The sequence below is a fragment of the Peromyscus leucopus genome, chromosome 19, assembly GCF_004664715.2.
Source record: "Peromyscus leucopus breed LL Stock chromosome 19, UCI_PerLeu_2.1, whole genome shotgun sequence".
Classification (NCBI taxonomy): Eukaryota; Metazoa; Chordata; class Mammalia; order Rodentia; family Cricetidae; genus Peromyscus; species Peromyscus leucopus.
In genome coordinates this window covers 53,029,939-53,057,392 of record NC_051079.1, presented here as the reverse complement: position 1 = coordinate 53,057,392, position 27,454 = coordinate 53,029,939, and the positions used below count along the sequence as shown (strand labels likewise).

General features: G+C 46.8%; 1 protein-coding gene across 13 annotated transcripts in view; it reads right to left on the bottom strand.

Annotated features, from left to right (window-relative positions):
- The window catches only part of Znf532 (zinc finger protein 532), a 122,209-nt gene that overhangs the window by 84,963 nt on the left and 9,792 nt on the right, over positions 1-27,454 (bottom strand). The gene's annotated exons all lie outside the window — the stretch shown is intronic.

The window sequence follows — 27,454 nt, the reverse complement described above, 5'->3', positions numbered from 1 at the left end:
GGCAAACCTTTCCTTTTATAAGCTGCCTTGGTCGTGATGTTTTATCAAGGAATAGAAAAGTAAATAACACAGACAATAAGGGGAAAAATATGTGGCCAGTGGTAGTGGAGCACGCCTTTAATCCCAGCACTTGGAGGCAGAGGCAGGCATATCTCCACAAGGCCAGTCTGGTCTACAGAGTGAGTTCCAGAATAGCCAGGGCTGTTACACAGAGAAACCCTATCTCAAAAAAAAAAAAAAAAAAAAAGAGCATGAAAATCAACAATTGAATATAGCTAGCTTAGAGTATTGTAGAAAATAAAAAAGTACAGGAAGGAAGATATCAAAGAAATTAATTAAAAGAATAGCTTCCTAGCCAAAGCCAACTTGAAGGGGTCAACATGGTGCTGTTTGTCTGGAATCTCCAGTTCTCTCTCTCCAATACCCACCCTCTCAGAGAACCGCCCAGAAAGCCCAGTTCTGCACTCTGGGCCATGGCGGTGGCTCCTCCCCTAGACTACTAGCTGCTCAAGACCCAGTCTACCATGATGAGCACAAACCCAGCTTGTGGAGGATGCATCATAGCCCCCAACCGCCACCTGAACTTTTATTTTTTAATTCGACTTGATCTGACCTACTGTGTTGGCAGAGAAACCTACTATGGGTACAGAATACCTATTAGGTGCCACCAGAGAAGATGCAGGAGGCCCAACAACATGGGAGCTTCAGATAAGCAGCCTTTGTATTAAGTGTGTCCCTTAGTTCATCTGGGCATCTTGTATTCTTTATCAGGGCGGGGGTGGGGGGGCACACACAAAAGAGCTTGACCACACAGCTGCCATGACAGGCTTACTGGCAGTACCGGGTCCCCAGGAAAAGCCATAAGCTGACCTCACCTAGGGAGGGCCAGCATCTGAGGGGGAAGTACCTGACATTCCAAACCTTCCATTCCAACCATTGTAAGATATCCCCAGGTGTCCTTTAGCCCAAGCACACACCCATTTCCCTTTTACCAAGTTACCAAGATGCCCCTAGTCAATCAGGGTCCTGAATGCTGATCCCTCATCTGAAACCTCTACTATGATAAAAAAAAAAAAAAAAAAAAAAAAAAAAAAAAAAAAACAAAAACTCCACCTTGCCTGGGCTCTGCACTCGCCGAACTTACTGCTGCCTTGAACACAGGAGGTCCAAGCTTGAGCTTGAATAAAGGCTTTTTGCTTTTACACATGGGATTTGGTGTTTGTGGGGGTCTTCTGGGCGTCCTCACGATCTGGGCCTAACACTCTGCCCAACCTGGCAACCTGACAGCCCAGGAACAAAGCAACACAGCACATGGCACAGCCCTCGCTGGCCCAGACTTGTCCCGCACACAGCTGGAAGGGGTGTCTGGTGTCATCAAGGTGTCCCCACAACCAAGCACACATGGAAATTTTGCCCAAAGAGATCCCCACACCCCACCCATGCTCTGGGCAATCCATCCATCTCAAGCTCAGTTTACTGTATTTGTCCAATTCTGTTTTCATTGGGGCGGGGTTTGGGGGGGTCATTTGTTTTGGAGGGGGGGTATTTTGTTTGTTTTGCTTTTGAGACAGAGTCTCATGTAGCCCTGGCTGGACTGGAGCTCAGTATGGAGAAGGCAGCTGGGGGTGGAGCACAAGATGGGGAAAACACGGGAAGTTATCCTGGATGCAGAATAGCTATCCAGGCTCCCTGGAAGGCTTCGGCTCAGACCCCAGTGTTCTCAGGGGCCTGCCCAGCTGATCCCACTGCCAGTCCAGCTCATGGGAATCCAGGCAGGCTGGCCAAGCCTCATTAGACACTGGCATGGAGGGAGCTGCTTGGAAAGGAGGCTTTAGTCCCAAGTGGACACCAGGCCCAGGCAAAGAGAGCATATTTAAACCTTTTAAATATTTAGGTATATGGTATATACCTTTTAAATATTTAAATGTCCGTTTTAAATATTTAATTTCACCGTTTAAATATTTAGCCATCTGCTCTCCATTTGTGCTCTTGCCCCAGGTCATAAGACCAAGCTGGCAGGGAGACTACAGCTATCATTGTCCCTGTGACTCTTACTTAATGCATCAGGCAGAGGAGGCCTCTTATTCCAGGACATACAGTAGGAGACAGAGGACAGTGTCCAGGTTTTCCTCATCAGTCCAGGCTTATCACATGGACATCAAAACCAAGTCCAAACAGAAGAATGACAAGTCAATAATTACAAAACAGACCAAAAAGTTCACACTCACTACCTATGGGGATTATGAATGGAACGTTTTTATTCATTTTTTAATATCCATACATGCATTATTCCTACCCAAAAAAAAAAAAAAAATGTGTCGAAAAGATACCTAACAAGCTTAACTTTTGTGTCTTCCTTCCATGTAAAACCCTTAAAACTTAAAAGACTGCTCTTAGGTCTCATTCATCCAAACACAAATGCAAATCCAACCTGTGAATAATTTACCTCTGTAACTCTCTGAGCATCTGAGTGTTGTCTCAAAACTGACAACAAATTCTGTTATTTGTCAGACAATGTTAAGTACCCGACACACGTCAGAAAGAGATTTTAGGCTGCAAAATCAAATTTCATGAATATGTAGAAAAGATATATATATACTGCTCCCTTCAAGGCATTTACAACCCATTTACTGAGTGAGAGGTTTGGGGGGGTCATAAAGGGAAGGAGGTGGGAAGGGAGGGAAGGAAAGCTGTAAGATCGAAGTGTTTTAGCTTACTTATATCCCAGATAAACTGCATAGTTTAGAAATCATCTATTAGTTCAGACACAGGAGTAAACTGGTGTTAAACTTTCCAAATCTAAAACCCAAATAATGAAATGTTAATAAGAATCCCTTTTAGACCAAGGGAAAATCAAAAGGAAAATCCGACCTAAAGAATTTTTGTGTATCTGCTCAAGTCCTAGGGGAAAAGCAGAAAGGAAAGAGAAAAAAAAAAGCTTTACAACCTAAGACCTGATCCTAGAACAAAGGCCAGTCTGCATCCTTTCCTGCCTGCACCTGGCCAGGCTGCCAGCCCTGGATCACCAGCCACACAGCACTGGGGTCTCTTCCCTCACAACTCTGCTTTGTCATGGCCATCATCTGCTGCGTGTGGCAGCCTCCTCCTCCCGTCCAGAGCCTGTGACGACATCACCACCAGACTAGGTGCAACCTGCTCCAGGTCCTTTCAATTTACTTATGCTTTAAATACTGATATAAAGCATGCATCGGCGTCATTTTTTATTATTGTTAAATACCTTTAGAAGAGGTATTTATAGCCAAATCAGTGAGGAACAAAAGCAAAGCACAGGAAGGGATATGTAAAGCCATATTCCCACCCTGAGGTCAAAGGGCACAGCGTGGATACGGCATATGCCCCTACACTCTTTGCCTGCCCTGCCTTTTCAGCCCAGATACAGGTGGAGTCTAGCTGGCTGGTGACAGGAACCCCACAGAGGCTGGGAAGAAGGAGGAGGGAGAGTGATGGTCTGTTTAGTTCAATATGGTCTATTTATTAGTATGACAAAAAAAAGTTTATTGTGAGTAGCTTGTATCACATAGTTGAACTATATTCTTATGAATGGTTAAATATCATGAATATTATGCAATGTATATTTAACTACAATAAAAAAAATTGTTTTAAACTGGGCTGGGGCTGTATCTCAGCAATACAGCACTTGTTAACTATTGAAGGTTCTGGGTTCAATCCTCAGCATTGCAAAAATCTAAAAAGAAACCTGATGGTGGTGGCGCATACTTTTAATTCCAGCACTCTGGAGACAGAGGCAGGAGGATCTCTGAGTTCAAGGCCATCTTAGACTACAGAGCAGTTCCAGGATAGCCAAATCTACAGAGAAACCTTGTCTCAAAATAAATAAAAAAGTTTAATAAAAAACCAAACAACGCTGTGTGGTGGCAGCGCACGCCTTTAATCCCAGCACTCGGGAGGCAGAGCCAGGTGGATCTCTGTGAGTTCAAGGCCAGCCTGGTCTCCAAAGCGAGTTCCAGGACAGGCACAAAGCTACACAGAGAAACCCTGTCTCGGAAAAAAAAATGGAAAAAACAAAAAAACACTAAGTTGGACCATGTGTAATGGCAAACCCCTTTAGCACTCAGGAGTCAGAGACCAGTGGATTCTTTAAGTTTGAGGCCGCCCTGGTCTACACAGCAAGTTCCCAGCCAGCCACAGCTATACAATAAGACTGTCTCAAAAGAAAAAAATAAATGTATAAACAGAAAATAGCCAGGACTAGAGAGAGACATAGCTCAGTGGTGGCTCATTTGCCTCACACGGGAGGAACTGCAACACGAAAAATAAAGAAGGCCACGTTTTGCCAACCACAGTGGCACAAACCTGCACCTTGGCAGTGAGAAGACTGCGGCAGGTGGACTGAAGTTCAAAAGCAGCTGTGCTACCTGGAGAAACCCTATGCAAAAAACCCTAAAACCCAAAACCACCACTGACACGTGAGACAAAAGGGGAGGTCAGGTTACACTGGATTAACTCTGAGGACCGCAGGAGCGACGGGTGCAGACCCACAGTGGGGTGATACCTGGAAAGCACGAGGACCCCAGATCTGACTGCCTAACACACCAAGAAGGAAGGAAGGAAGCAAAGACACTAGAAATACATGCTGACACACGCACAGGAGAGTGAGGAAGACACGGGGCTAACCTCAGGCAGAGTCAGCACCACCCGCCACGCCGCCTGCGAGTCCAAAGTGTCTCCTCTACACAGCACTGAGGAGCCAAGGCCCGGGGCTTCAACTGGATTTTTTTACCACAAGATTTCCTCAATAATCTTCATCTCCTCCTCCCTCCTCCTCCTCCTGAGATTTATTTTGGTTTGTGGGGGGGGGCCTGAGTATGTTTGTGTACCATGTATGCGGGTGTCCTCAGAGGTCAGAAGAGGATATAGGATCCCCAGTAACAGGAGTCAGAGGCAGTCGTGAGCTGCTTGACGCAGATACTGGAACTGGACCCAGGTCATTTCCAAGAGCAGCAAGTGCTTTGAACTGCTGAGCCGTCTCCCCCCCGCCCTGCAGCCTCGGCCTTCTTAATGCTCTTGCCCAAGTCTTCTTCCCACGCGCTCTGGATCTTCTACCATGTTAATGTGCAGTCTGCTGGGCGGAAAAGAGCTGGGGGATGTGATGTTTAGCAAACCTATCTGACCTTTCACTCCTAAGGGCATCTTGGGGTAAGCTGTGCTTTGGAAGTGTGCTGGCTAGTTTTATGTCAACTTGACACAGGCTAGTCATTTGAGAGATGGGAATCTCAATTAAGAAAATGCCTCTATAAGACTGGGCTGCAGGCAAGGCTGTTCGGCATTTTCACTAGTGATTGATGGGGGAAGGGCCCAGCTTATTGGGCCCTGGGCAGATGGTCCTGGGTTCTATAAGAAAGCAGGCTGAGCAAGCCACAATGAGCAAGTGTAAGCGGCGCCCCTCCATGGCCTCTGCGTCATCAGCCCCTGCCTCCAGGTTCCTGCCCTGCTGGAGCTCCTGGCCTGACTTCCTGACAGTGATATGGAGGAGTAAAGCCAAATCAACTCTTTCCTCCCCGACTTGCTTCAGGTCACGGTGTTTCATCACAGCAACAGTGACCTAACAAGGACAGGGGAATACCACCTTCCAGACAGGTCTGCAGCCAAGTCTCCATGAGAAGACCTGGCTAGCGCTCAGCAGTGAGCCACCGATACCTTCTGTGTCTGGCATCCCATGGATAGGCCAAGGTGTGCAAGGCGGTATGGGTCAAACCACACAACCACTTATAGAGAGACCCAACAGAAGCCTCTGCCAATGGCCTCAAGCCATGCAGACAGAGGGAGAAGGAAGGGGAAGGGGAAGGCAATTTCTTTGATATGCACAAGTCCTTTGCTCCAATACTGTGTTATTCAACACTTGAAAGGCCACAAGCTCCTAGGATTCGAGGGGCTAGCAAAACCTTGGAATATATGTTAATTTCTAAAATACCCCAAGTAAGGAACAAAACTGAACTAGGGAAAAAAAATACCCAAAAAACAGATAGTAGGCCAGCTCTGTTTATAAAATTCCAAGGAATGCCTGAAGACCTACCAAGGAGTTAGCTTCTAATGAAAAGGAAGAGGGAGATCAAAGCTCCAACAGGGGTCTAGATTAGACCCAGGGCAGGCAGTGATGCCACACACCTTTAATCCTATCACTCGGGGTGCAGAGATCTGTCTGGATCTCTGTGAGTTCAAGGCCACACTGGGCTACATGAGACTGATGCAGCACAGGAGAGACACAGAGCCAGGCAGTGGTGGCACACACCTTTAATCCAGCACTTGAGATCTCACATCTTTGCTTGGGAAGCACACACGCCTTTAATCCCAGGAAGTAATATGGCAGGGCAGAGAAAGGTACATAACGCATGAGGAAACAGGAACTCACTCTCTTTAGGATGAGGATTTCGTAGAGGTAAGAACTAGTGGCTGGCTGCTCTGCTTCTCTGATCTTTCAGCTTTCACCCTGATATCTGGGTTTCTTATTAAAAGACCATCTAAGATTTGAACAACAGGGGTCAATGGTTCTTGGGGAGGAATAAGGAGGCTGGTATGCATGCACCCACAAGACACACCTGTGGTACCCAGAACAGGCAAGGGGTTCCTGGCTGGAGCGGTAAGAACAGTACTCATCATTCTACTATGTAAACTCCTGGACAGAAGGAATTGTTTCCATTCTCAATGGCAAGATGGAAATCATGCACGTGTACACTTCTGTGCACAGGGCTGGGCGGGGAGAGTAAACGCCTGTAGTCTAGCACTCAGGAGGCCACAGTGCAAAGCTAGCCTGGTCTACACAGTGAGTCTCGGGCCAGTCAGGACGATACAACAAGACTGTCTCAAAGAAGAAAAATGAATCAACAGTGAAGACTTAGGGGCTGAGAGGCCAGACGGGGCCAACAGAGCACCAAGCAGGTGCTGAGAGACAGACCGCTGAGCACTTTCCTCCTCTTGGTGGAGTCTAACAGGGGTTCCTCTACCTACTCCCAAAGACTGCAGTCACAGCCAGGAAAGGCCACCCAGCCCAAGAACATTTTCTTTTTTGGTTTTCCAAGACAGGGTTTCTCTGTGAAACCGTCCTGGCTGTCTTGGAACTCACCCTGTAGACCAGGCTGGCCTGGAACTCACAGAGATCCGCCTGCCTCTGCCTCCCAAGTGCTGGAATTAAAGGTGTGCGCCACCACCGCCCGGCACATTTTCTTAGTGTTCCTGAAGGACCAGAAGATTCAAATATCACCCAAGGGATTTACAGTTAGGTAAAGGCAGGAGTCATTTTCCCCATGGAATCACAGCTCTCTGGCTTATGCCACCAACCGCACGAAGCAAACCCTTAGGACATACACAAAATATCAAGGCAACCATTTCACAGGTAGCGTTAGGTCAAGCAATATCAATATATTTAGTAGTAAGCACTTGGGCCCAAAACTGGATGTAGTTTCCCGATTACCTCATTTCTAAAAGCAAATCATTAACTTAATAATAGGGAAATGGTCGCTGGTGTCTAAAGCAGCTCACAGAAACTTCTAATTATGTTTTTCCTCTTTGAAGTACAAATCAGAAAGTGCCGAGTCGATAAGTGGCGATGATGACATGCTTGCAGTTATCTGGCAAGCCTGCCCCTTACGACGCCATGTGCATGGAGCACTACAGAAACCACAAGCCACGCATCATCCTCTCCCCTGCTTGCGGCAGGACCCAAATCCTACCTCTTGATTCTGCTGCAGCCAGGGCGACCCTGCCCCCCTTTAGGCCAATGACCACGGCTGTTCTGTTAGTCCACTCTCAATTCAACACCCATGCAGCACTGCAGAGGGAGCTTAACTCACCCCTTCATTTACATGTACCGAGCTCTCTTCCACTGTAATCGAATGCTATGTTCCTGGCCAATACTCTAAAACCCAGCAAAAGGCCCGGGGATGCTAATTCACGTGAGAGAAGCTCCGGTAACATCTGTGATAGAGAGCTTTGAACACATACATGAGCGTTAATATGCATGCCCATGTAACTCTCAACATCACAAGCTCTGTGTCGTTGCTTTGTACTTGAATTGAACCAGGGTCTCTCTCGATTTCAGTGCCTAGCCTCAGATCAAATGCAGTCCTCCCAGCTCAGCCCCCTGAGTGCTAGAATTTCATCACAGCCACTTTCACATGTCAACAATGCGTCACAGGCACAGTTCAGATGTCAGAATGCTTCCACCATGCCATCCACACCCTTCCATGGGGATCCGAAACCTGCACTTACCTGAGAGCACCTGGTAGACTCAGAGCCTGAGCCTTTTCAAAGAACCCCAAGGAACCTTTCCTCAGAGTCCTTCCAAAAGTAAGAACGTGTCAAAAAACAACCTTTAGCAAACAGTGCTGACTTTCACACATTTGCTTTAAAATCCAGATTTATACTTTTAACTCACGTGATAAAATGAAAGATTAGGGAAATGGATACATTAAAATACTTAGCTCAGCCGTAAATCACGACCTTTAAGGAGAAGGAGATAGCTTAGTGGTTGGGAGTTTGCCTAGCATGCATGAGGACCTGATTTAAAATCCCAGCATCATACCAAAAACGGAAACAAACAAATCCAACATTTATGCATAGCATGTCTCAAGGAACAACCTGAAGTAAGCCATCCCAAGGGACAGTGTACTCTGGACTTCAGAGTGAAAAGGGTGGCTGGCCTATAGGAAGTAGAGCCTCCATTTGGGCACTTTCTCCCTCCTCAAGATCTTAGCCAGAGGGCTATGTCCTAAAGTAAATAATGACTACTTCCAAGTCAAGAAAGACTTGACAGAAAGGTTGGGTTTCATCACCAGTAGCAGAAAAGGGGTGAGTGTGGGAATGGCAGCTAGCTTTTAAGGTACCTCTAGTCAAACTGATGCCCAATAGGAAACTCTTTAAAACATTTTCAATAATAGACCATGACACATATTTTCGTTTTTTGAAACAAGATCTCTCCACATAGCTCTGTCCCTGAACTCACTCTGTAGACCAGGCTGGTCTTGAACTCACAGAGATTCACCTGCTTCTGCCTCCTGAGTGCTGGGATTAAAGGTGTGCACCACTGCACCCAATTTGAGACATATTTTTAAGCTTGGCTGTAAAACATGATTCACTTTATCTGTGATTTTTTTTCCATGTTCATAAGCACAGGAGTCCTAGGTCCCTTTTAAAGGGAAAGAGAGGAGCCATTTAGCTCGTGGGAAGAGGGGAGGGGAAGGGAAGGAAGAGGGAAAAGACAAGTTGGAGAGGGACAGGGGCTCACAGAACAGTAGCTGGAGGTCTTAAATGACTCAATAGATGTAAGACTACTTGCTGTACAAGCATGAGGACTCAAGTTCAAATCCTCAAACCCCTGGAAAAAGTCACAGTGGTTGTTCTCATGTCTGTAACCCTAGTGCCATGGAGGGCAGGGACGGGAGAATCACTGTGGCTTTATGGCTGCTAGCCTAGATTCAGTGAGAGAGCCTGCCGCTCCACCACCACCTCCTCCTCCTCCTCCTCTCTCTCTCTCTCTCTCTCTCTCTCTCTCTCTCTCTCTCTCTCTCTCTCTCTCTCTCACACACACACACACACACACACACACACACACACACACACCAAGGGAAGGAAGAGAATGACAGAGCAGGGCACAGTCACAGTGAAGTGCTTGGCACACACAAATGATGATGATGTCTCTCTATGCTGTAAATATGTTGCTCTGATTGGTTGATAAATAAAATGCTGATTGGCCAGGAGCCAGGCAGGGAGTATAGGTGGGATAAGCAAAGAGGAGAATTCTGGGAAGAGGAGGACTGAGTCAGGAGACGCCAGCCTGCCATCTAGGGAGCAGTGTGTAATGGCACACAGGTAAAGCCATGGAACACGTGGCAACATATTGATTAACAGAAATGGGCTGAATTTAAGTGTAAGAGCTAGTCTTAAATGGCCGAGCAGCAGTTTGTAAATAATATAAGCTTCTGTGTGTTTACTTGGATCTGAGCGGCTACAGACCAGGCAGGACACAGGAAAACTTCAGCCACACACAAATGATCACACAGCACACACATACAGTTTGCTTTTTGTTTTGTTTTGTTTTTTCAAGACAGGGTTTCTCTGTGTAGCTTTGCACCTTTCCTGGAACTCACTCTGTAGCCCAGGCTGGCCTTGAACTCACAGAGATCCACCTGCCTCTGCCTTGCAAGTGCTGGGATTAAAGGCGTGCGCCACCACCGCCCGGCCATCATACACAGTTTTTTGAAACCCAGTGGCTGTCAGCTTGTTTCCCTATCTTAGATCTTAAATTTCTCACAATCATTACTGCAGACCTAGAGACCTGCTGATAGACCTCAGCTACATATTAAAGTCAAAAGCAAGCAATCCCAAAGAGCCACACAGCGCAAAGAGAACACTAGCTCCCACAACTGTCCACTGACCGCCACACGCATGCAGTGGCATGTGTGCACCTACACACATACGCAAATAAATCCCATAGCTTTCAAACAAACTTTTAAAGAGCCAGGAATAAATTGGGTTCATAAACAGAATAACTACCCTTGGGTAGAAGAAAAGCAAACGCTTGGATGGCCCAGGTGCTGGCAGTTAAGAGGGACAGGTACTTAATTTAGTTAGCACATTGCCTTTCTTATGGACCTGCTTCACTTCTGGAACAATTTCCTTTTAAGGAAAATGTACCAGTTAACGTGAATGCTGTTTTTTTTCTAACTGCATTTTACAGAAGCTATAAGGGATGTGGATACAAGCTACATGGATAAACAACTTGCTGGAGCTGGGGTCCTCGTGGTAGCCATGGTGACTTCATCCACCTCTACTAGCCAACCTTGCAGCTTTCAACCCAAACGCACTAACCACTAAGCAGGTCTATCTAGTATACTTGGGAAAGACAGGAGAAATTAGGGAAGCAAGATAGGATCCTCCACACACTGAAGCAGGAAAACAAAACTCTAAATGAAAAACTAATTTCATATTAATTTTAAAAATCAGAAATTGTGTAGCAGAGAGCCTAAAGTTCATTGACTATTCTTCCACACGGAGTATATCGATTTAAAATTTGACTTTGATTTGTAGTTTCTAAAAGGCACATCCAAGTCTCAAAATGCTTGATTTTCCTCTAATGAGCCATCCTGTGGTTTCACCCAGACTCTGCTTACAGAAAATACTCTGTGGGAGCTGTGTGCTATTAGCCAACTAAGTTGATTTCTTTTAAAATATTCCATTTTCAACATTATATCAGAGCATAAACTCCTTTACAGAAAGACACAAAGTCCTGTTCTTTCTATTGTCTCAAAGTAGACTAGCAGCGCAGAGATAATTAAAAACCAAGCATTGACCAATCAGAGGCTTTGAAGGAGGCCTTCCAAGCTCTGGCCTCAAAGAAAGCCATTTGCATATTATTTCTACTCCCCACCAGCCCCAGGGGAACTCAGGGATAAAGCTTTCCCCAGCCTGGGGCCTCAACCACTTCCTCAGGAAGTGGGGTACAACCACATCAGCCCCCCAAGCCTGGTCTCCAACACCAGGACCCACAGCAGCAGTGCTGAGCAGGCCTGCCTGAGCAGATGCGGGAATTCGGCATTGCTGGCCCTGGGTCACAGCCCAGGTAGAAGATGACAGGTCCTACTCACTGCAGTTTCCTTCCCTTCGGACCACAGCACCCACCCAAAGCCCATGAGGGGCAGGATCAGCATCGGCTGACACGTTTTCTTTCTCTGCTGCATTCAGAAATAGAACTGTGCCGACTGGCTTTGAGACAAAGGTTCTTGAACAGGCGACATCTACTCACTGAAGAAACAGTGTCCAAAAATACCTAGCCAGTGTTTTCCTGTAGAAAACAATGAGTTTAAAGGGTAAGATTTCCCTCAGGTTAGCACTTCAAGGGGAAGAGTCTGCAAGAACAACTCAAATACAGCATTAGGAATTGACAGCTGAGGGGTTGGAGACGGCTCGGCAGTTCAGGGTTTGTTTTTGCTGATCTTCCAGAGGAAGAGCAGAGGGGCAGAGCTGGGCTAATCTCAGCCACTCAGCAGGAAGAGGATCATATGTCTGAGGCTAGCCTGGGCTATTGAGTGAGTCCAAGTCCACCCTATACAACTTAGAGAAACTCCTGTCTCAAAAATTGAAGAGAGGAGGAGAAAGAGGAAGAGAGAGCATGCTTGTGAGCACGCTAGCTCTCTGGAAACACAGGTAAGTGGCAGAGCCTTATGCTCCTCCTACACACATGGCCCCAGGTTCAATCCCCAGTACTGGGGTGAGCGGGGACAGGACAAGAACGTACTAATACCCAACTACAGCATGGAAGGCAGGCAGGAGAGTCAAGCCCAGGGTCTGCCCCAGGCCCCAGGTCCTTCACTAACACGCCGTGGAATACGACACGCAGCCCAGCCATGGGTTCCTGTAACTGTACCCCCTCAAGCGTCCTTCATCCTGCCTCCATGAACTACCTTACCTGAAAGACCACATCTGCACATGCCTGGCATAGGACTAGCAAGATGTACACAGGGCAGGGCCTGCCCAGACTCACTGAGTTCATTAGCTAATTAAAGAAAATCCTCAGTTAAGAAGATTATGATGGTGCAGTTTCTCCCCCAGCAGCTTCTAGAACCAATAAATTCTTAAAATCCACAAGAGGAAAAATGCTCTTTTCTTACTTACTCCCAAAGAAAAATGGGCGGCAAGGACCCTATTTGACACATCGGGATAACAAGCCATCGATCTTGTGATACAAGGGCAATGTTTACAATCAAACTGGAGAACATCTACACAGAAATATTTGAGGAGCAGTTATTTGTAACATAGAAAAACTAAAAAATATGTAAATTATCATCAATAAAATGAGAAGAAAAAAACAAAAAGCTAGAGTAAAATACAAATATCTACTATATATGTTTTTTTCTTTCCATTTCTTTTTGGTTTTAGTTTTGTGTCCCATCCCCTCCCCAAGATAGGGTTTCATATGTAGCTCTGGCTGTCTGGAACTCACTCTGTAGACCAGGCTGGCCTTGAACTCACAGAGATCCACCTGCCTCCAACTCCCCGCGGATTAAAGACAGGAGCCACCACGCCCAGAAACCTTTACCATGTTAACCACTTTGTTTTCATGGTGTTAGGACTGACTCAGACGAATCCCACAGACCCATCAGTCAGTGTTCCAACACTGAGCTACAGTACATCTGAATCATTTTTGTTTTGTTTTGTTTTGAGACATGATCTAACTCAGTAGCTCTGGCTAGCCTGGTACTCCCTTGTAGACCACACTGACTTCAAACTCAAAGACGAGCCTGCCTCTGCTGGGATGAAAGGTACCACACCTGAGCCATCTGTCAACACATCCATCAGAAGTGCTAAGCTCCTTCACATTCCTTTTGTATTCTTAGAAAACTGGGGGGAAAGAAAAAACAGCCAGATGTGGTGGCACTCAAGATGTCCAGGCAGAAGGATTGCCATGAATTTAAGACTCAGACTCAAAACAAAACAGGAAGCTCATTCATATAAATGTAATTTTGTGTTTCCAAACTCTTACTACATAAAGGGAAGCAGGTGGGACTTTCAATTTCCTACAAGTCACAGCCTTCTGCTGAAGGTACTTTGTACAAGCTCTAGTTCCACAGATGGACCACATTCTTTGTGTTCCTCCATGAGTTTTAGCACACTGAAAGGGTCTGGGCTAGACCTGTTTCCATAAAGAAACTTCAGAAAAATCATTAAGACTGTGTGCACGTGTTTGTGTGTGTACTTGCCCATGTGTCTGGGGGTCCGTGTGTATCAGCACGAGTGTGGAGGTGAGAGGTCATGTCTTCCTCGAGCATCAATCACTCCCCACCTTATTTTTTGAGACAGTCTCTCACTGAACCTGGAACTCACTGATTCAGCTGTGCTGGCTGGCCACTGAGCCCTGGTATCTTCCCGGCTCTGCTTCCCAGCCCGGGGACTATTACAGGCGTGCACTCCAGTGCCCAGCACGTTTTCTTTCCGCGTTAGGACGACAGGGATCCACACCCAGGTCTGTAAGCACACGTGGCAGCTGAGCATCTCTCAGCCTTGAACCGGCAGCGCTCTTCTGCCTCTACTTCCCAAGCGCAGGTCCATACAGACGCTCTTCAGGTGGGCATTAAAGCGGGCTCTGCAGTGAAGTGACGAAACCTTCCCTACGTTTCTTTATTCTACCATAGGAACTGCCTTTGAGTTGATAAAACCTATTCAGTGAATTCCAGTATTTCCTGACGAAGTCAAAGGTGGCCCCAGCACACTCCTAGGCAGGAGGCAGCACGAACGCGCACACACACACACACACACACACACACACAGACTCCAGATGCAATCCCTGCTTTCTATAAATGCCATGCTTTTGAGTGGCTTCTCCACAATTCTGCTTGGAGGTGAAATATAGATCTCCTAAATTAGAAGTGATATTTTGAGTACAGAAATGAGAGCTTCAAAGTAACTTCCCCTTCTCACCTGAATAGACCTTCCAAATTTCTGTCTCTAAGTCCCAAGGCCTGTCTAGAAGCCACTTCTTCTCAAATGCCCCCAAGGTGCTCCCATTTGCTGTTTCTTCTTGTATGCTTTTACAACTTGACAATTTTTAAATCTTAAATTTAACATACTTGCAAACATTTTTGAGATTCCTAACATTAAAAAATATGGAGGAGGGGCCAGTGAGGCATCTTGTCAGGTAAAGACATTCGCCATCACCAACCAACTTGTCCTTTGGCCTCCACATTCACACAGTAGTTCAGGCACACAAAATAAAGACATAAAAATGCAATTTAAAAATTGTTTTGTTAAACATGGGAGGCTCCTGGAGCTGGAGAGATGACTCAGGGGTTAAGAGCACTTGCTGCTCTTGTAGAGGACCAGGATTTGGTTACCAGTACCCACAGGTAGCTTATAACCACCTGTAAATTCCAGTTCCAGGGGATCCAATACCCGCTTCTGTAGGCTCCTGCATGCACTGAAGCGTGTGCACATGCACACGCACCCACACACACATATAGTAGTGGTACACACCTGAATCCTAGCCTAGGGGGATGAGGATCTGAATTCCAGGCTAGTCTAAGTTACAAGCGAGACCCTGTCTCAAATCAAATCAAACCAGCAGAGGAAAGTGGCTCATTACTGTAGTCCCAGCAACTGGAAGACATACGAGAGAGAAGGAGAGAGAGCTTGCATGTGCGTGTGTTGTGGAGCCAACTTGTCACTTTGTGAGGAAGACGATGGGAGTTAGCAGGGGGACTGCCTTAAGTTCAAGGCCAGCCTGGGGCAACAGAGTCTCAGAGAAGGGAAAGGAGAAAGAGCAGAAGAGGAGAAGAGAGGAGGGGAAGACAGGAATTTCAGACTTCTCTGGAGAGTTAACAGTTCATACCTGCTAGCTTCTCTCAACAAAGGTTTTCGTAGTGGAATTTTTACCACTCAGCCTTTTGACAAACAGGGCTTCCGAGATGGCTCAGCAGGTAAAGTAATTGCCATGCAAGCCTAGAGACCCGAGTTCAAACCCCAGGACCCACATAAAGGTGGCAGGAGAAAACGGATTCCAGAACGGTCATTCTGTCCTTGACATATACACCATGGCACCCACACATCCCCACACCGCACACACACATGCCATGCAATCATACACAAACACACATGCACACACACATACCATGCAGTCACACACAAACACACATGTACACACACAAATGAATTTTAAAAAACTATTTGAACTACTGTTTTCACTGCAACATTTGAAGTCAGTGGTTTTCTACTGAGACCATTTGTCGACCGACATTCTGAATATCCTGACATGGGGTGCAGAAAGCATGCCCCTGGCTTCTAGTGGTGAAAGCTAACGATCAGAAGCTGGCTGAGTATGTGTGAAACCTCCCACCATATATATTCACGGAGCAGCTCCTCACAACAAAGAATGTCAATAATCAGGATTGTCAGCCGAACTGAGGCTAAGAAATCCCGCTCTATGCAAACACCCACACTTTCTGTACATCACCGGTCATTCTCCCACCAACACAAAAACCTTCTAAGGTCGTGATAAACCTGCTTCCCCAAGTCATCCCCACCACGGCTGTGCTGAGCAGACTTCTGGCAAGCCACTGCTCCAGCCCCACCCCGCCCCTTACTTCTCTCCCTCCGGTAGGGAATAGTGACAGAAAACCACCAGAAGAGTTATACCATGGTTCTTATCATCAAAAATGGCTCCAGTGGATAACTATGAGGCAATTCTCACTGGATACCAAAGCATTTTCGGGAGAATTTGAATTAGAAAACAGTACTTTCAATCTGTAAACACGACTGAGAGCATCCCACAAGTCAGACACCGTGTGCCGACCACTTCCTGGAGTAGATAGAAACAGACTTGGAGTGAGCAGAGGAGGATTTACAACACCTCACCGGCTGCTGCTGTTGAAGGGGAGACAGACGAAGCCCCCCAGTTTTCGTCAGAAGCCAAGTCATCTCTCTGTGTTAACGTCATCACAATGTTCCTGCTGTCACATGCCATCAGTTACTCAAACTACTCCACAAAGGGATCTAGCATCAAGGAATTAGCAGAGGGACTGGAGAGATGGCTCAGTGGTTAAGAGCACTGGCTGCTCTTCCAGAGGACCAGGGTTCAATTCCCAGCACCCACATGGCATCTCCAGTTCTGATGCCTTTTTCTGGCCTCCATAGACACTGCATGCATGTGTGTACATGCCAAACACCCATGCACATAAAATTAATCTTTAAAAGGGAATGTTGGGCTCAACACACACACACACACACACACACACACACACACACACACACACAGAGAGAGAGAGAGAGAGAGAGAGAGAGAGAGGACAGGACAGACATACTGCTTAAACAATGATTCTCTTTGGGAGCTGGTTTTAGGGAGCAGGGGTAAATTCTGTATTTAGAGTGAGATGGAAGCGCTGCCTGCCCATGACGATTCATGATAACAAGTTCATGCTGTCCCTTCAGGAACACCTGGACAACGTCATCAACAAGCAAGTGACCACATCTTCAACTACTAAAGAGTAATGGGGCTGGAGAGACGGCTCAGAGGTGAACTGCTTTTGCAGAGGACCCAAGTTCGATTCCCATGCCCATGTCAGACGGCTCACAGCCGCCGAAAACTCCAGCTCCAGGCATCTGATGCCTCTGGCCTCCAAGGGCAGCTGCACTCAGGTGCACGGACACATGCATATAAGTAAAACGATAAAAACGATCTTTAAAAAATAAGTTCAGTAATAAATATTCAGTTTATCTAAAAGGATTTTGCCTGCAGTTCAATGCCACAGAAATGATTATTTAAAACCCCATGAGGCTGGAGATGGTAGTATACATCTTTAATCCAGCACTTAAGGCAGAGGCAGGCAGATCTTTTTCACTAAATTCAAGACCAGCCAGGTCTACATAATCAGTTCTAAAACCAGCCAGGGATATATAGTGAGATCCTGTCTCCAAAAACTAAAATAAAATAAAACCTTCATTTGGCTGGCTCTCTAAGTACTGCCCAAAACAAGACATCTGTGTTGTAAGACTCCAACGTGTGTGGTAAGGTTGACAGGTGAGGAAAGCTAACAGACGGAGCAGAGTGTCCCTTGGGGGTTCCTCACAGTGCTGAGGACCAGCCAGGTCCTTGCACATGACCTGCAGGCACCCTACCACTGCGCTACACCCCAGTCTTGTCGCATCACCCTTTAAGATTTCACCCCTCAAGTCAGAAACGGTGTTGCATACTCATAATCCAAGCACTTGGATGCTGAGGCAGGAGAATCACTGGAAGTTCAAGACTGGCCTAGGCTATATTGCAAGACCCTGTCTCAAGAATAAAACAAAAAACAAAAAGCTTCACAAATGTAAAAGAGAGATAAGAATACCTAACTCCAAAGAGTTATTATGTGTGTTTAGAGGCGTAGGGTTAAATCTGGGAGGAGTGGGGTAAATATGAAAAAAAATATATTGTATGAAGTTCTCCAAGAACTAGTCAAAGAGTATTCTCTTTTTAAAGAGAGTTTTTGTGAGTTAACCGAAACCAAGCAAGTGGGTTCTGGAGAGATGGCTCAGTGGTCAAGGGCACTGGCTGCTCTGGCAGGAGGGCCAGGCTCAGTTCCCTGCACCGACAGGGTGGCTCACAACCATCTGTCACTCCGGTTCCAGGCGATCTGGCACTCTTCTGGCCTCTGTCTGCACACCCACTGTGCACTTACATGCAGGCAAAAAGCCATACTCATAAAATAAATCTAAACAACTGCAACAAAAGAAACCAAGTAAGTGCTCACCACAATGCCCAGAACACAGCACTGTCTAAATGAGTTACTGTAAGTTCAAAGGCCAGGCTGGGTGACCCACAGCTAGGCAGAGTAGACCTCACTGGAAAACAAAGACAGAAAAAGACAAAAAGCCAGTCTGGGGATTCTAGCAGAGAGTCCCAGAACAAACTAAGCCACAATGCTGCTGTTCTCAACAGTCAATATGAAGGCAGATGCTACCAAAGTCCCAGCAATCCAGGAGGTAACAAAGAGTGTCCTTAAGCCCCCTTAACAAATAGGCACCTTGGCAAAGTCTTCTAAGAAGTAAAACAGAGGGAGATTTTTCCTACCCTCAATGACCTGAAACTGGAGCACAGTGTAACCAAAGACACTACAGCTCAATTTGAAACTCCAGCTGGAGTCAAGGATATATCCTAATGCTCAGGATTAGAGAAACAATTTTAATTCTGACCCGTCTCAATAAAAACCATGGAAGGCCAATCGCTACTATGTCAAGTGCAGAACTAAGTATTTGTTATTCCCCCAAACTAACACTGACCAGATCGTCAGACATGGACTTTACCAGATTCTGTGTATGAGGATTCCAGGCATGCATACATATGAACGACTATCTAAGAAGGGCTTAAATGGACATTGATGTGCCTGTACAAGACCCTAAACATAGGTTCACACAATTCCTCCAGTGAGTCACGTCTCCTACCTCCCGCATCTGAGGACATGAGCCGTGCGCTTGTGGAGCAAACACTCAGGTTAAATGCTTCCTACACAGTTGTTGTTGTTGTTATTATTACTATTATTATTACTATTATTAATTTACTTATTTATTGTGTATGTGGCAGGCACACACGAAGGCAGGAGAACAACTTATGGGAGTCGGTCCTCTCCTTCCACCAGGGACTGAACTCACAGAGGCTGCTTGGGGGCAAGTGCTTTTCCCCTGGGAGCCGCCGCACCTGCCCTACTGTGGGGTAAGAGACAACTGACTCCTTTGGTTTTGGTTTCTGTAGTTGTGGTTTTGGTTTTGTTTTGGGAGTCTCACACTCTAGCCCAGGATAGCATGGATGGCCTGGAATTCTCTATAGTACAAACTGGCCTCAAATGCCTGATGTTCTCACTCACTCTTTGGACTGCCATGATTTACAGGCATTGAGACATCACCAGTCGGGCGGTGGTGGCGCACGCCTTTAATCCCAGCACTCGGGAGGCAGAGGCAGGCGGATCTCTGTGAGTTCGAGGCCAGCCTGGTCTCCAAAGCGAGTTCCAGGAAAGGCGCAAAGCTACACAGAGAAACCCTGTCTCGAAAAACAAAACAAAATAAAACAAAACAAAAAAAAAAAAAAGAGAGAGACATCACCATCCCCCAGCTTCATGTAGACTCAGGTTCCAAACTAAAGAGCTCAGGCACCCCAGCTCCTGAGTGAAGGTGAAGAGTGGAGCTATGATCAGAACAGCTGGTCTCATCCATGCTGCTGCTGAGCCTCAATTCCTTAAGCATGCAACAGAAAGACACCCCTCAGAGATGCTGAGCGCCCTAACAACTCAGAAGTCAAGTGGCTCCAGCCAGTTTTCTAATTGCAACATGACGTAGTCACCTCTTGTTTTTCATCCTTTCTTTGTTTGTTTTGCTTTGAAGACAGGGTTTCTCTGTGTAACTGAGCCCTGGCTGTCCTGGAACTCACTTTGTAGACCAGGCTGGCCTGGAATTCAATGAGATCCACCTGCCTCTGCCTCCCAAGTGCTGGGATTAAAGGTGTGTGCCACCATGGCCCACAGGAACACAGGAAGTTATAAAAGCCACGCTGAAGTCAGGGCTATCACACAACAGCTCTATGCTGGAGGTTAGAACTGACTTAGTGAACCAAGAAAATCTTCTCCTACCACTAGAAACAGAGGACCTCCTAGGAGGCCAGAGAGATGGTTCAGTGGACCCACAAGCCTAGAACCCATGAAGGGAACCCATGGGAGAACCAATGCCGCAAAGTTGTCCTCTGATCTTCACAAGCCTGCTGTGGAACGCACAGCCCTACATACCTCCCCAGACCCCACTCTGTACACACACACACACACACACACACACAGCCCTACATACCTCCCCAGAACCACACTCTATCAACACACACACACACACACACACACACACACACACACACACACACACACAGCCCTACATAAACACACATACACACACACACACACACACACACACACACACACAGCCCTACATACCTCCCCAGACCCCACTCCATCTCACCCCACACACACAAATTTTTTTTTTCCTATGTATGGGTGTTTTGTCTGTATAACACATGTATGCCTAGTACCCACAGAGGCCAGAAGAGTGTCAGATCCCCTGGATCTGGACTTACAGACAGTTGTGAGACATCATGTGGGTGCTGGGAATTGAACCTGGGTCCTCTGGAAGAGCAAGCAGTCAGTACTCTTAACCACTGAGCCATCTGTCCAACCCCATAAATAACAAATACTTTAAAAGAGCACCTGGTGACTAAAAAGATGACTCAGTGGTTAAAAGTGCCTATTGCTCTTCCAGAGGACCAGAGCCCTGCCCCAGTACCCATGTTACATCACAGGCTGTAACTGCGGCCCCAATGCCCTCCTCCGGCCTCTACAGGCACCACGCTGCATGTGCACAAAGCCACAGAGATACACATAGACATAGAGACTATAAATGGAACACTTTCGTCCCCGGCTTGTAAACGTTAATGAACACACGCAGCTCATTTCTCAGCACTTGACCCATTCCCATAATTGTTTTGCCAGTGTGTAAACAGAGGCACTGAGTCTTAACTGTAGCAGGGTTAGATAACTAAAGACAAGAGAAGGCTAACTACAAAAAAAGCATCGGGAGAAGGAAGAGGGCAGTGGAGGGGAGGGGAGGAGGACAAGAGGGAGAGCATGAGCGTGCTAACTAACCCAGACCCGCGGCCCCGCCATTATGTCTCCTACCACAGCAGTCCTGGAGGACGGGAAGAGGTCTCCCAAGCCCACTGGAAAGTGTTAGTCATTTAGAGCAGCGGTAGCCCTGCCCCAGACACATCGCACAGGGACAGCTGGGTGCTTGGTCTTGACAAGCGAAAGGAGAATTGACTGAGTACAGGTGATGTCCACTTATATTTCAGATGAGGACACAGAACCAGGCATGATAGCAGACAGCTATAATTCTAGAAAGCTGAGGCAGGAAGACTGTCACAAGTTCATGGCCAGCCTAAGGTACATGGTGAGTACCAGGCCATCCAGGGCTACACAGCAAGCTTACCTCAAAAATAAATAAGCAAACAAACGAGGCCATGGAAACAGGGCTGAGCAACAGCCATATTTGGCCATGTGTATTAGAAAGAAGAAAACTTAGTTCTATCAGGACGGCAGGATGGCTCACCTCTGCCTCTCCCTTCACTCTGTTCCCTCAGTAGCCATGTCTTTGTCGTTGTGACCCCGAGGCCACACAAAGAGCAAACCAGCAGGTCTTTCAATGTCTTCCACCATGAAGCACCCCCTACAAGAAACTGCTGCTGCTCTGTCCACATGCCCACTTCCGCCACACCAGTATCCTGTCCCCACCCACATGGAGGCTGTAGTCTGTGATCCGGTCCTTCCTAAGACTCCCTCCCTCACCTGGTCAGTCTCTGGCACTGGGGAGCCTCTCCTCTTAGCACTTCTTAGGCCAGTCCCTACCATGCCGCGATGTCACCATCCACTCTGCATCCCCACGCTCTTGCTTCTTTAACTGCACTGTGAGCACCATCTATGACGTGCTTTCTGGAGTCCTCTGTGAGCTGACTCCTGGTCTTTGGCTCCTAGCTCACCCTGATTCTTGGCATGCTCCAACTTGGGCTTACCTTGTTCCAGCTACATTCTGAATTTGTCCACAGTTCTGATATTCAAAATTCCTCTCCTTTCTCCAAGGCTACCCCCCCAGCCTTGTCCCCATTCCACCAAACCCCAGTCCAGTCTCAGTGCAGCAAACTGCGACCCCACAGCAGCCCGACCCACCAGCCCAGAAGAGACTCCCACCATGCAAGGATCAAGACTATGAGCTACACTAGGAGATGACAGGTTCAGCCAACAACTAATAAATCAATGTCAATGCCCCAGGTTCATATTTCATCGAACTGTGGCCAAATGTCCAACATGATATAAACTGCATTATGATTTGTGTGTTAAGGCAGACTTTTGTAAAGATGGGGTAAAGTTCCTCATGTGACACTATCGTATTACTATCTCAGAGTTCATCGGGGTGCCTCCCCAAAGTAAGAACCCACTAGTCCAGTCTCTCATACATCTCCCCTTCCTACAGCTCAATCTACTGGCTGGCTGGGACTGCGGAGTGACCTTCCCAAGAGAGCTGTCCCCAGGACTCACTGCTGACAGCCCTTTACCATGTGCTGGAAAGGAGTGTCAGTCACTTCCAAAGCTGCTGTGCGGTGGCTCTCTTATAACTCGCTCTTAGAAGTCATCAATCACTTCAATTCCTTGTCAGGTATAGAGACAAAAATGGTGACTGATTATAGACTGAATTCCTGTCTCTCACTAGATCCCAAATCACTGAGTCAACTAAACTGGCTGGCATTGCTCATGTGTGGCCCTGAGCCCTGACGGCCCTAGGACATCTTTTGCCTTATTAGACTACAGGTGCCAAAGGGCTAAAGGGAGCTGGGAGCCGGGGCTACAGTTTCAGCACTCAGGAGGACGTGGCAGGATTTCCACAAGTTCAAGGCCAACTCAGACTAGAATTCAGTCAACACAAGAACAAAAAAAGGGTTGAGGGTGGAATTCAATTCCTAGAGTGAATGCTAGGAAGTAAGCCCAGGCCCTGGGTTCAATCAAGCAATGCAAACAATGTAACAAGATCCCTCCATGAGTTGTGTATCAGTTCAAGTGTGACAAGTGATTTAGACAGGCACCCAGCCATGGGTGACAGGCCCAGACCACCACGAGCAAGGAGAGACTGTACATGCAAAAACAGGAGGAAGTAGAGCGTGGGGTAGGGGAGGCTGTGCTGAAGATAGGACGACCTGACCTGGTTCAAATCCACCCATCCATCACTTAAAATCGGGCAATCTTTTTGGGGTTTTTGCTTTTTGGTTTTTTGTTTGTTTGTGTGTGTGTTTGTTTCTGAGACAGGGTCTTACTTTGTAACTCTGGCTGTTCTAGAACTCACACTATAGACCAGGCTGGCCTCAAACTCACAAAATCCACCTGCCTCCCAAGTGGTGGGATTAAAGGTGTTCGCCACCACACCCAGCAGAATAGTACGATCCTAGCGAGCCACTCTCCTGCTGAGTCTTCACAGGAATGGCAAGTCCACCTTCCAGGACATTGGTCTAAAGCATGAAACACACACCTAGGAACCTACAAGCCATGCTTTCGTTCCCATTCGGAACTCACACTGAGGGGTAGCTGTGCAGACCCTGTGACCAAGAGACAGATTAGGAACGCAGGGGGAGAAAGCTAGCTCCATCTAGGAAAGACAAGACTTCTCTCACAAGGGGACACTAACACAGTCATTGTACTTACTGTCTTCCAACCAAAGGGCCACTAAACAAGCATGAATGATGGAAGGCACCAGGAGTTATACCACTAAAACTATTTTGACAGATGTCCACCCAACATCCTAGACCATCCTGTCCAAAAGAAACATGAGAACCATATGCAGTTTTAAATTTCCTAATAGTAGTACTTTTGAGAGGAAAAAAAGGAGAGAAGGGGTAAAATGAAACTCAACACCAGGTCGTGGGATGTGGCAGACCGTGTGCGGAATGTATGAGGGCATTTAACCACAATATTATTCGCTCACCATATAACCAATATAAAAAATTAATAAGATAGTTCACATTTCCTTTAAGTCTTTAAATCATGTGCCTCTTTCTGTCTCTTTCAAGTAATCCAGGCTATTCTTGAACAGAGGATGACCTTGAGTCCACACTACCTACCTCAACCCCCAATGTTAGAGTTACAGGCAGGCACGCCAGGCCCAATTTCCAAGTGTATCTTATATTTATGGTTCATGTGCAAACATGAACATGTAGTTGCTGTCATATAAATACATGAAGAGAATGCCAGAGGAAGACATTTGCTAAACTGGAATATTTGGTTATTAGAGACAGGGCCTCACTATGTAACCTTGGCTGGCCTGGAACTCCTGCCTCTCCCCGACAAATACTTAAACTAAAGGCCTGAGACACCACACCCAGCAAAGCTGGGTTTTGTTCTGTTCAAGGTGAAACAGAAGTCTTGACCACAGTTAGTGCATTAGTTGAGTTGTTCCATGAGGGAAGAAAGGTGATACCAAAGGTTTAGCTCCAACTAAGAAGAAAGTCCAACCAAGCTGGGTCATGCACACCATCTTCTTGCCTATGTTTCACCCACTCTGAACCATCTCTGAGGCAGCTGTAGCTGAAGCCCTAGGCACAAACAGATGATACATATTCTCTGAATTTTCATCGTCAAGATTAAATATCTACTTGCAAATGAGGTAAGATAGTTCAGAAGCACAAGCTTCTCCAAAATAGTACAAAACAATGGCATTGTCCTCAAATGGCAAGACCAGGGAACACAGACTCCCCGCCACAATTTGGGGAAGGACTCCGTGCATGCCTTTACCAAGCACTCTGTTGTAACGTATACAACCACGCTGGGGGGGGGGAGAGGTTGGTTTGGAGTTGGAGTAAGCAGCTCCAGGTCCCACAGCTCGTAAGGATAGAACACAGGTCTGTATTACAGAGGGTTACACAAATAGGAAATCTCAGAGATTTTGACAAAGGCATCTAAACACTTCCATGGCCTTCCCACCCAGAAGTAACCAAACATTGAGCATCACCATCCCCACTTAATCTCCTGGTCCTAGTATGTAAACATAATCAGAATTGTTAAACTTCAGCTTAGCGGAGTCCCCATGGAAGGCTTAAGTTTATTAACTCATGTTTTCAGGTTCATCTAATACAAATTTCAAATGTGAGCAGAATTATATACCACCAAAACATAAAAATCTGGGATACATTAGAAAGTCATGGTGGAAGGAGTCTTAGTTGAGGGTCCAGAGGCTGGGTTCTGGATCCCTATCTACTCTGAACTACCTGATAAGCCTGCCCTCCATTTGGGTTAACTGTAAAAAATGAGGCAAAAATTATAAATTACATCTGAACTAAATCCAGCCACGAGATCCATTAAAGCAGTGGGCTTTGAATGATCCAACCTATGTAGCTTGTCAACACTCTTGTCATAGCATTCAGATCGCTATACTCTATCCCTTCGAACAGAAATCACAAAAAACTATGCCAATTACTAGCCCCAAGAATCAGCCTCCAAAATGAGTCTACATCTCAAAAGGAAAAGGCTGAAGTTGAGCAAACACCTGTTTATCTTTAGGTCTCCAGGACTGTTCTACATGCCAGGAGGTTCTAATTGTGTCAAGGTGTAACAATCAACTTTAGTGAAAACCACACACACTGGTGTGGGGGCCAAAAGACCATCAAGCAGACAGCAGCCTTAGTGGGGAGGCCCGTGACAGCCAAGGAAGCCACTCGGCATTTCTCTAAAATTATGTTTCTGTCTGCAGATGTCGGTCAAACAGAATTTGCTCTTCCCTCTCGAACGTCCTGCCTGAAAAAGATGATCCAAAGAATTCTTAACGCTCTGTTTATTTATAGTTGCATTATTCTCATCTCGCTTTCAATTCACTTTGCTTTTCTCTTATTTTCAGAGCACATAAAGACAAAAGCATCTCTCTATTCCTTCTTGCTTCCAATTTGTGCCCAGGAGAACTTCCGTCCTTCCAATGTGCTATTTCTAGAACCAGCTCTGGTACAGAGAACATATTCTCCTCTGGGTGTGCTGAGAAGGCTCTTGGTGTATCTCCGAACTCATCACTGAAGCCTCAGCGGACAGTCACCCACCAGCCTCAGCAGCTCAGGGCACAGTCACCCACCAGCCTCAGCAGCTCAGGGCACAGTCACCCACCAGCCTCAGCAGCTCAGGACGTCACCCCCAGCCCACACTCACACCCAGTCACCCACCAGCCTCAGCAGCTCAGGGCACAGTCACCCACCAGCCTCAGCAGCTCAGGGCACACACAGTCACCCACCAGCCTCAGCAGCTCAGGGGACAGTCACCCACCAGCCTCAGCAGCTCAGGGCACAGTCACCCACCAGCCTCAGCAGCTCAGGGCACAGTCACCCACCGCCTCCAGCTCAGGCACAGTCACCCACCAGCCTCAGCAGCTCAGGGCACAGTCACACACCAGCCTCAGCAGCTCAGGGCACAGTCACCCACCAGCCTCAGCAGCTCAGGGCACAGTCACCCACCAGTCTTAGCAGCTCAGGGGACAGTCACCCACCAGCCTCAGCAGCTCAGGGGACAGTCACCCACCAGCCTCAGCAGCTCAGGGGACAGTCACCCACCAGCCTCAGCAGCTCAGTAGCTCTGCCTGTGGTACCTGCTGTCTCTGGGGAACCTCCTTTGAGCCAGCATACCCCAGTACTATCCATGTAGGAGGGAGCAGGGAGCATGTCTCAAATCCTACCTCTAACACCACTCATGATCTGGGCTCCTTTAGCCAGAGTCTTTGCCTCAGTTTCCTCACTGTCCAATGGGATGGCTCATCTCATTGCCTCAGCATTAGTTAAAATCATCTAAGTTTAAAACTCACAGGCTAAAAGCAGGGCATAGAGGCGCACATTTTTAATCCCAGCACTCAGGAGGCAGAGGCAGGCAGATCTCTGAGTTGGAGGCCAGAGCTACAGAGTGAGACCCTGTCTCAAAAACAAACAAACAAATAACAACAACAAAGACCCCACCAGATACTTGGTGCTTGCAGATGTTAACTGTGGAAACTGTTTTGTACCTTCCTAAAGATGTTCTCTCTCCAACAGTTTCCAACAGTGCTAAAGATGAAACCCAAGACCCCTCCCATGCCAGCCACCCCTGAGCTCCACCTCAACTTTCTGAAACAATGCATTTTAAGTCCTCTTGATGCTTTTACTGCCCAAGCCATTCTCTTAGGGAATCCCAAACTGTTCCCACCTGTCTTCTGTTACCTCTGTTCTATGCTAATGAGACATCTCCTCTTATCTGTGACTTCACTTTCCAAGGTTGCAGTTATAAGGGTCAACAGTCTGAAAATATTAAAGCAAGAATTCCAGAAAATAATTCCTGCTTTAAATAATCTTTATTACAGTATGTTATCAATGTTG